The 9,484-nt window shown below is 45.2% G+C and overlaps 1 pseudogene; it reads right to left on the bottom strand.

Moving 5' to 3' along the window:
* Positions 1-955: 955 nt before the first annotated feature.
* LOC119258598 (ubiquitin-conjugating enzyme E2 N-like) lies at positions 956-1,343 on the bottom strand (annotated as a pseudogene).
* Between the last annotated feature and the right edge of the window lie 8,141 nt (positions 1,344-9,484).

Consider the following 9,484-nt stretch of genomic DNA (forward strand, 5'->3'; position numbering starts at 1 on the left):
TAATAATTTGATGCTTATTTATACTGAAAACTGATCACCACAGTAAGTCCAGTTAACATTCATCATCACACAGTTACAAATTGCTTTCTTCTGATGAGAAATTTGAAGATCTGCACCCTTATCAACTTTCAAATATGCAAAACCGAATTATTAAGTACAAACACCATGCTCTGTGTTACATCCCTAGAACTTACTTATATCTTATGACTGAAAGTTGGTGCCTTTTGACCCCTCCACCCATTTTTCCCACATTGTCCTTCTGGCTACCACCAAACTGTCCCATGAATTTTTTTTAATAACAAAAAATATTATACTAAAACATAAGACTTACCGAGGCTTCTAGACAGGCCATCCATAATGATCAGAAGAGTTTTCTTGAAAGGAGGATTTTATACTTGGCAGGGAAGTCGCAGTAGTATCAGTCAGGGCTGGGATATTTGCTGGATGTTTCTGTTTTGGTTCAAACAGTCAAGCTTGCCACCTATACCCATGTTAGACAGGGAGTGGGGGGCATATTCTAAAGGACTGGCTTGCTGCTCTTACCTGATGCAGTAGGCTACCATCAGAGGGAAAATGAGCCCATAACTTTAAAATAAAACTACCTCCTCCTCCATCTCAAAAAATAATAAAATAAAAAAAACCCTCAGCCCTGCAGCTAACCCTGACAAGTACCTTCATTCACAGAGCTTTATACTTAAACCACGATGTGGGAAATGGATAAAAGCAGAGGGGCCCCTGTTAGAAATGTTTCGAAACATCCGGATGATATTTCTAGCCTCTGCTCATGCTTTATCTTAGAGCAGTGCATCAGGACAAGACAGATTTACTAGTGAACATTTAATCTCTGAAGGACTAAAGATGTGTGGGCTTTTATTCTGCAATGCTTCCAAGACTGTGTCCATTAAAATGAAAACAGGAAAGGAAGAAGCAAAGCCCACTTGATGATCAGATGGATTTAAATATTATTCAGGGTGCATAGCCTCATCCATGCTCTAGCTGTTTCTGTGGCTTGGGCTTTGGTATTCCGCTACTCGGACACATCATCACCGAATGGATCATCCGGGTTGAGAGCATTTAAACTGAACTGTTGGTTCTGAACTGTGCTGTGGGGGCTGCCATTGGTTATTCTTCTGGAAGGAATAGTTCAAGTTTAAAATTTCTTCCCTGAAAGGGAAATCCTGGGGGCCAACATGACTATTCAAAAATACCAGGCTTTGTTTTCATTCTGGTTCTGCTTTAATGCTGGGAACTGGTTCTGCCAGCAAATGCTGGGTTTGATACTCACATGAGCAGCCTGGCCATCTTGTTAGATCCTGAGTTTGGCCTCTGGTCTCTGACTCCATTCACTTCACGCACAAGTTCTTTTGTTTCAGAGACCACATATAAATGAGAGCTTATCTTTTCAGTTTTACCTGTTTTCATGCCATCATCTCATTGTAGTTTTAATATACAGTTGTCTCAAGACTTATGATGTTAAGCATTTTTCCAAATCTTTATTGACTATCATTAACTTCCATTGGGCAGGAAGGAATTGTTTTAACTGTTCAAGTGTTGTGCCCATTTAAAAAATCAGTTTGTTTTGTTGTTGTTATTACTGGATTGGTATTTGCTATAATAAATCATCTGGAAACAGTCGCATTTATAGTGACTTGATTTCTGACCAGAGTGTCAAAGTATTTCAAAACAAGGAATGTCTTTTCCACAAATTGATGGGAAACAACAGAACTCCAACCCAGCTGTTCTGAGGACAGACCCAAAGGTAGAAGTTGAAGGTATAAAATTCCTAGAAGTAAACAAGAGAATTTCTTCATGACCTTGAAGAAATCAAAACGATTTTTAAGAAGACAAAGAAACAATAACCTTCATGTAGGAACTTTGGGGACCTGACTTGACCAGTCCCTGGGACTCCATGAGTAGGAAGATGGCAAGATCTACCTACATGTTCTTCACATGGGAGCCCAGATGCTTGGCCACTCAATGCCCCCCACAAAGACTTCCTAGAAAAGCTGGTTTTAGCAAGTCCCCCACAACAAAGAAAGACATGAGTCTTCTGGGACCTTTTCCGCTTCATTAGTGTGGGTTCACGCAATTGACCAAAGTGTCCAGAGCAGAGGACACCCACTGATAGGAGGAGGAACAGTGTCTGGCTGTTAAAGGGAAGCAGTTCTGTGGGGTAAACCTAGAAATAGAGGCAGTTTTGAGCAAGTGAGAACTTGGACTCACTCTGGAGTCAAACGGGCTGGGTAAATCTCTCAGCGTACCCTGCCCTAGCTGTGTCTCCTCAGGCAATTCACTGGACCTCTCTGCCCTACCATGACCGCCTAGGCTCTCCTGCTCCTTGTCTCTGTGCTCCTGGACACCCCAGATAAGGGCATTCCCCTCAGCGTAGATCCTGACAGCTCCTTCCACACCCATTTTCTTGGGCTCAGTGAGCTCTGAGCATGGGTCTGTGGGCACTCCAGGTCCCTGGGCCCTTCACCATCCTCATAGCGGCTGGGTCTTTCCACAGATCCAGAAAAACCCCAGTGAGCTGGTCAATGGGGAGAGACAGCCTGAGCAAGGGTGTTCTGGTCCCAACTTTGTTGGTCATGCTGTGTGGCCTGAGAGCTGCCCCCACACTCCTGTTTCCTCTGTGGGTCTGTGTCTCTTTATCTGTGTCATAAAGATCGTTGGTCCTCATCAGTGGGTGTGACGTTTTCTCTGGACCATACTGACTAGGATTATGGCAGCAGGGCTGGTGAATGAATATCATTCAAGACTCACTTTCTGTTTCACATACCCTGTTCTGTCTCAGTCTGTGGGGGTTCAGTGTGAGCTACAAGGGCCTCACTAAGAGTAAGGACACTTCTGGAAGGAAGTGTGGGTTGGGTTGGGCCCCTGACATGAATTCTTTTTGGAATGAAAGAAAAACGGAAATCTCTTGATGGAGATGAGAGAAGCTTTCTTTTAGCTCAACACCAAAATCTGTGTATGTTGTTGTGAGCGTGTATATTTGTGTGTGAGAGAGACAGAACAGAAAGGGACAGAGAAGAGGTGTAGAAGTGGCAGAGGGTAGTCTTTTCCTTCTGGTTTTCCAGAATGAACTGGAAAGCATGCCTTTGGTGCTGAGGATGGGTTGAAGCAGCCCACAGCAGAGTGTGAGGAGAGGCTTCCTGGAGGACGGCTTCCGTGTCCTGGGTCCTAGTCACCCTTTGGCATCCCTGTCATCCAGAAGAACTAGACTGTTCATCCTGTTTGACCTGTTGAGTGAGGCTGATGCTCTTTCTTCCTAAGTCTTTCTTCATCTGAGCCCTATGACCCAACACTAAGCGGCTTGTGTGGTGGAGATCTGTCTTGCCAGAGCCTGATCCAGGAGGACCTCCAGGTACCTGTGTGATTGGCTCCTGGTCACCTCCTGCAACCCCTTCCTCGCCTCTCTGGGAAATGTTCCTGGGTGGAGGGAAGTGGCCTATGTATTTCTGGGTGCTCCCCGAGAGGGTCCTCCAGGTCTGACCAGACAGCAGAAGAGAGTCAAGTGCTAGATTGGAAAAGGTATAATGGGTGTGGGGGCAAGTTCTGACGTCTCTCTGGCCTCCTAAGAGTATCAGAAAGGTGGACAAGGGCCGTCCAGCCTGGTTCAGGCCCCTGAGTACAGAAGGAGCATAGGTGACCCTGTCCGCCCTTGTTCCACCCTACCACTTCTTCTTGGCCCCTCAGAGGATCTTGGAGTGTCTGAGAGACCACCATGTGGGCTTCCTTTCCTGACAGGATGAGCTGCTGACCAAAAGTGAGTGGCTGCGCATCACCTGTGGGCCTTGTAAAGGATCATCCAAAAGTTGAAGTCACTGGTGGGATCGCAGCTAAATGAGGTAAAGTGGGTTTGTGGTCATGTAGCTGGCGGGGGCTGGGTGGCCCCGAGCGCCTCTGTCCTGGGCTGTTGCTGAGGGTGGGGATAATCTCACCTTGGGCCAGGACTTCTTAGACAAGGTCTGAGCCCCTCACATAATGCGCTTCAGGGAATCCTGTGGAATGTGACATACTGGGAGTGGGAAAGTGGGCAGACATGCACTGTGCGCCCGGATTTTATGTTATTCTCAAAGGAAAGTTTTCCCCAAGGGGAAGGGACCTTACCTGCTGGCCTAATGTTGGAGCTCCGAGAGGCTATTCCAGAGGGTTCTGGACAGTACTGATAAATCCTAGATCTGCCTCTCCTGGCTGCGTGCTCGTGCAGGTGCTTAGTCTCAGTTTTCCTTTCTGCAGCATGGGATGCTAGAAATCACTGGCTGGTAAACGTCCTAAACCCTTTAAATAAGTCCAAGAGTGAAACGTCCTTAGCTCCACTTCTGACAATGAGAGCATATTTAACCACTGGCCAAGGAGCATTGTTCCACCCTCGCTCCCTCCTACCTGGCACTGCAGGGTTTCCCTCAACTTAGAAAACTCAGATATATTGTGTGCTGAGAAGGCAGTAGAAGATACCTCAAAATCAAATCAGTTAAGGCTCTGAGCTCTGAACCTCCTTACCTGCCCCTCAGGTGGAGCCCAGCTAGGTGGAACCTCCAGGTGGAACCCCTCTTGGTGGACCCCCCAGTCTGTCCTGGACCCAGGAAGCTATGTAGGTAGAGCCTTTAATGCGGGTCTGGCAGCCATGGGCCTCATCCTCTACCCGGAAGATAGGGACAGGTGTGCAGGGGGCTGAGACCCTGGTTGGGCCAACTGTCCATCTCTCAAGAGCCCCTGCTGGTCAGACTGAGGGTTTGAGGAGCAGGCACGGGGCCTGATCTAGTCTTTGCTTCCATGGCCGGTGGGCCACCCAGCACTCTTGTGGCCAGAGCTGCCCAGAAACAAAGGGTGGCAGAGATGGACGGGGCTGGCTGGATTCCCATGTCTGCCCTGGCATTGCTGTTGCAGGACACCATCGCGCAGGCTGCGACCCAGTGTGTGGCAGGATGGGGCTATTGAAAAGGCCTTGCAGTTATATCTTGAAAAAATCTCTCCGTCTCATCTGCGCAGAGCTCATAGAAGGCAAAGATGCCTGTGACATCTGTGTGGACCTGAAAATGTGCACAGGTAAGTACAGAGGTGACAGCAGGGACTCCTTCCTGAGGGCACCAGCCTCCCCTAGCATGTGCACCTGGTTTAAAAAAACACCTGTCACAAGCAGGTCATATGTGTCCCTCCAAACTTCCTGGTGATGTGCATCACTCCTCCTATTCCCGGCACAGAAAGTGAGGAGTGGTTGGGCAGGTGAACTTGAGCTAGAAATCCTTGAGAAATACTCATTAAAAGTCGGGATTTTGGAGACAGGCAATCCTGGGGTAAAATACGGTCTTCATTTTTACTCAATTGTGTGACCTTGGACAAGTCACTTAACCTTTCTGAACTTCCGTCTCCTTATCTTTGAAGGGGCAATTGTACCATTTCTGAGTTTGGAATCAGGATTGAATGAGATGATATCAAACAGGCTTGTCACCAAAGAAATTGTTTTCAGATCGTGATATTCAGAAGACATCAGAGCCCAAATCAGACTCGATTCCTCCAGCCCAGCTGGGGTCTCTGGGGACAGGAGCCAGGGCCACATTCTTTCCTGTGATCTCAGAGGCCAGCGAGCTGGGTTTGGCTATCCTGATGGGCAGAGAGGGCTCTCTGGGTCTATTCCTTCAGGGCCACCCAGCCTTGCCTGGGGAAACAGGCCACACTGCAGGAGAAGGGGCTAAGAAGGGGCTCGTGATTGGTTCTGGCAGCCCACCGAGCACTCACTCGTGCTTTGGGACTTGAAGCTGGCAGACCTGAGGCCCCCAAGTAGTGTGAAGACCCTGACATTTCCTTTATTGCAAACTGAGGCTTTTACCGTCAGAGCCCCGTGACCTCACTGGCTCCTGACTGATTGCTAGGATGTGACTCTGGGTATGCTGAGCAGGGACTGGTAACTCTGACTCCCTATTACCCCTAAATACCCTCTGAACATGCCCACAACGGCTTTTCACTCCAATCCAGGTTTCATGTGAGCCTCCACCTTGGGGAAGACCACGGAAATTCCAGCAACCTCTGCCAGCTCCTTCCTTCCTAAAGCCAGATTCTACCCTCCAGTTCCTCTCACCTAACTCCCACTACTGACCTTGCCCTCTCAGGAGAATAAAATGTCATGCAGTCTTAGTCACAGCTTCTTTTCCTTTGGCAGAGTTGAGGGGAGGTGCTCAGAGCCACATTTGGGTGACTTGCCTTCATTCAATAAATGCCCATCATGTGTCCCACACACCTTCTAGCTGCTGGGGATCTAGTGGTGAACAAGACACTCTTAGCAGCTTTTACACATTACAGTCATCCCCACTCCCACACCCCCATATGAGGTTCCACTCTCTGAGTATTTATTTTAGTTACTGGTGGTCCATGAGGGTAGAGAATATATGCAGTAGTATATTTTGAGAGAGGGTCCACACTAACATACTTTTTATTATGACATACTGTTTTATTGTTGTTAATCTCTAACTCTGCCCTTATTATAATTGAGCTTTGTCATAGATCTGCATGCATAGCAAAAAAAAAACAAACAAAAAAACAAAAAAAAAAACCCATGTCAAACTGACTATAATCCTCAGTTTCAGGCACCACTGGGGGTCTTCGGATAAGGGAGGACTACCTTAGTCATGAGATACTTAATTGAGCACTCGCTGAACTACACTTTAATCTAAGAGGCTGGGGTACAATGTGATATGCCCCCAGAAGCTCCCAGACCAGCTAGGGAGGTCAGCAGGTTAGAGTTATCTTGGTTATAAGTAATAAAAGCCCATCTTGGCCTACCCAAAGTAGACAAGCTTCTTTTGGTCTTTGGGGGGGAATGTATTATCTAGGCTTTTTTGGGTGTTGCAAGCTCATTCTGCCGAAAATAAAAAAAAAAATAATTTATTAAATCAAATGGTCCAGAAATGTACAGTGTCACCAGAACTCTGGTCCTGCTTTCAGTTTCTCTGCAGTTCTTCCCATCTCTGCCTAGGTAAACTGACCTCAGGCTGGCTTCCTTCTTGGCAGCTGAAATGACTGCACAGGCCAAACTTTACATCTTCACAGTATAACATCAGAAGGGACAGAGTTCTTTGTTAGTCTCTCCTCTAGTAGATCGCTTGGAAGAGAAAGGGATCTTCTTTCCCAGATGACCCAAAAGACATCTCCTCGATTCTTCTTGGCCTGTGTCAGTCGGGTGACCAACTTGAACCAATCACTATGTCCAGGGGTGTGGGATACACTCATTAGCATAAGTCCAGTCAGGGTGTATCTCTGGGGCTGAATTGGGGTCACCCTGTCCTGATCATTTGGTTAAGAATGGACATGAAAGTTTGGGAGGATTGTTGCTGGAAGAGGGGAAGGTGGATACAGGCAAGGAGGAGCATTCAATCAAAAAAAAAAAAAAACAGTTAAAGGGGGTCTCGATAGTGAAATCTAAACAAATTTGAGGATCTAAAAGATCATGACAATAACATCTTATAACTCATAAGTAAAATATAATTTATGAATTCATATAGATAAATATGTATTATACATAAATAATAAAAGTAATGAAAACATCCTGTAAAATAAAATAAAAAATAAAAAAGAATAGAAAAGAAAAATGCTTCTTTATAGTAGTCAATTGATAAATGTAGACAGTGACAGTGTAAATCTCCATAAAATATTTACCAATATAATAATAATTAATAAATTCCATTATTTGTGAACTTGATAGTAGAGAAACCTCCAGACAGGTGATGAAAGTTAATGTCACCACTAATGGCAATAGTGAACATCATGGATCTCATGATACAATGCACTGAGAGGGACATATTTTTCGGGTGTCTCTACCAAACATGCATAAATCATGAGGAATATCAGACAAATCCAAACTGATGTTCTACAAAGTAACTGGTCTGTATTATTCAAGAATGCCACCCCCATAGAAGACAAGGAAAGACTGAAGAGCTGTTCTAGGTAAAAGGAAAACTAAAGAGATAATTAAAATTTTAATTTTAACACATGATCCTGGTTTGGAGAAAGACCTATGAAAGATTTGGTTGTGTTGTCAAATTCTGGGGTTCCTGGATTAGGATTTCCTCTGTTCTTGACCATGGTGTGAGAAGAATTCACAACCACGTCTTTAGCAGAAACAAAAGTACAGTTTATTTAGAGACAGGATAAAACAACACTCAGGGAGGGCTCCCTAGGTGGGTAGAGTCCTTGGCAAGAACAACTGGGCAGAAACTGTGGGGCCTCTGACCCTAAATGATGTACGGGAGTTGTGCATTCTGTCCCTTCCTGGGGTGCACTGTGCAGGTGCTGCTGGGGTGTAGTCTATGGGTCCAGGTAGCAGTTTGTTAGTCACTCACTCCCCCTTCTAAGGTAGTTTTACTGGCCCTCGCAGTAGGTTGTGGCTAAGGAGAGGATTCGACCTCAGTTGCCATGGTGTCAACCAGCTCTGCCCTTCCTTCCAGAGGCGGGGAGCACTTGGGTTTTTTGTCTGGACACTTCTTGTCCTATTTAGGGCAATTGCCTTACCATCCAGAAACACACCAATTTTCAGGTTTCCCCCACTCTGGGTGCTTCTTGCTCTCCTTGGGCTTTGTCGGCCCGTCTGTAGGTTGGTGGTGGTGGTGGTGGTGGAGGAGCGGGGAGCCTCCCTCTCTCCCTTCTGCATTTTATCACCCTGGCAAATGTTTTCTGGGGTCCTGGATATATTTGGCCATTTAATTTTCTTTAGGCATCACCCTCCTTGCCCTAAATGTGTAACATTAAGGCAGTCTTTGAAATGTGACTGGAATCTGTGATTATACTATTAAGGCAATGTTAATTTCCTGATGGTTATACTGGGTTTTGTATGAAAGGATTTTTTTCCCCTCTCCCCATTTCTAGGAGTATCCTTCTTGTAAGTAAATACAGCTAAAATATTTAAGGTGATGGCAGGGCATCTTGCGTGCCATTTATTGTCATATCATTTAGAAGAAATGGAAAAATTACATATAAAAACACTATGAGAAGGCACATATCACACACGCGTGCTAATATTTTAACAGTGGGGCAATCTGGTAAATTTCTTCGGACTCTCTATGTATAGGAGGATGTTATCTGCTTATGGAGAATGTTGTATGTTTTCCTTTCTAATCTGAATGACTTCTATTTAATTTTCTAGCTCATTTTTTTTTTTTTACTAGAATCATTAGCACAATATTGAATAGAAGTCACGAGAGCAGACATCCTTGCTTCTAATTGTTCCTAATCTTTTGGGGGAAAGCACTTAGTCTTTTATCAAAGGATGATATCAATTCTGTGCTTTTCATAGATACCCTCTGTCAGGGGAGAATTTCCCTTCTATTCCTAGTTTATTGAGTGTTCTAGCATAAAAGGATGTTGAATTTTGTGCAGTGATGTTTCTGCATCTATTGAAAAGATAGTTTTTATTTTGGTTCTACAGATATGGTGAATTTTATTAGTGGATTTTGGGGTATTAGATCACCTTGCCTTCTTGGATATTTGGTCA

Source organism: Talpa occidentalis, unplaced genomic scaffold, assembly GCF_014898055.3.
Source record: "Talpa occidentalis isolate TD23 unplaced genomic scaffold, MPIMG_talOcc4v2.1 talOcc4.5, whole genome shotgun sequence".
Taxonomy (NCBI): Eukaryota; Metazoa; Chordata; class Mammalia; order Eulipotyphla; family Talpidae; genus Talpa; species Talpa occidentalis.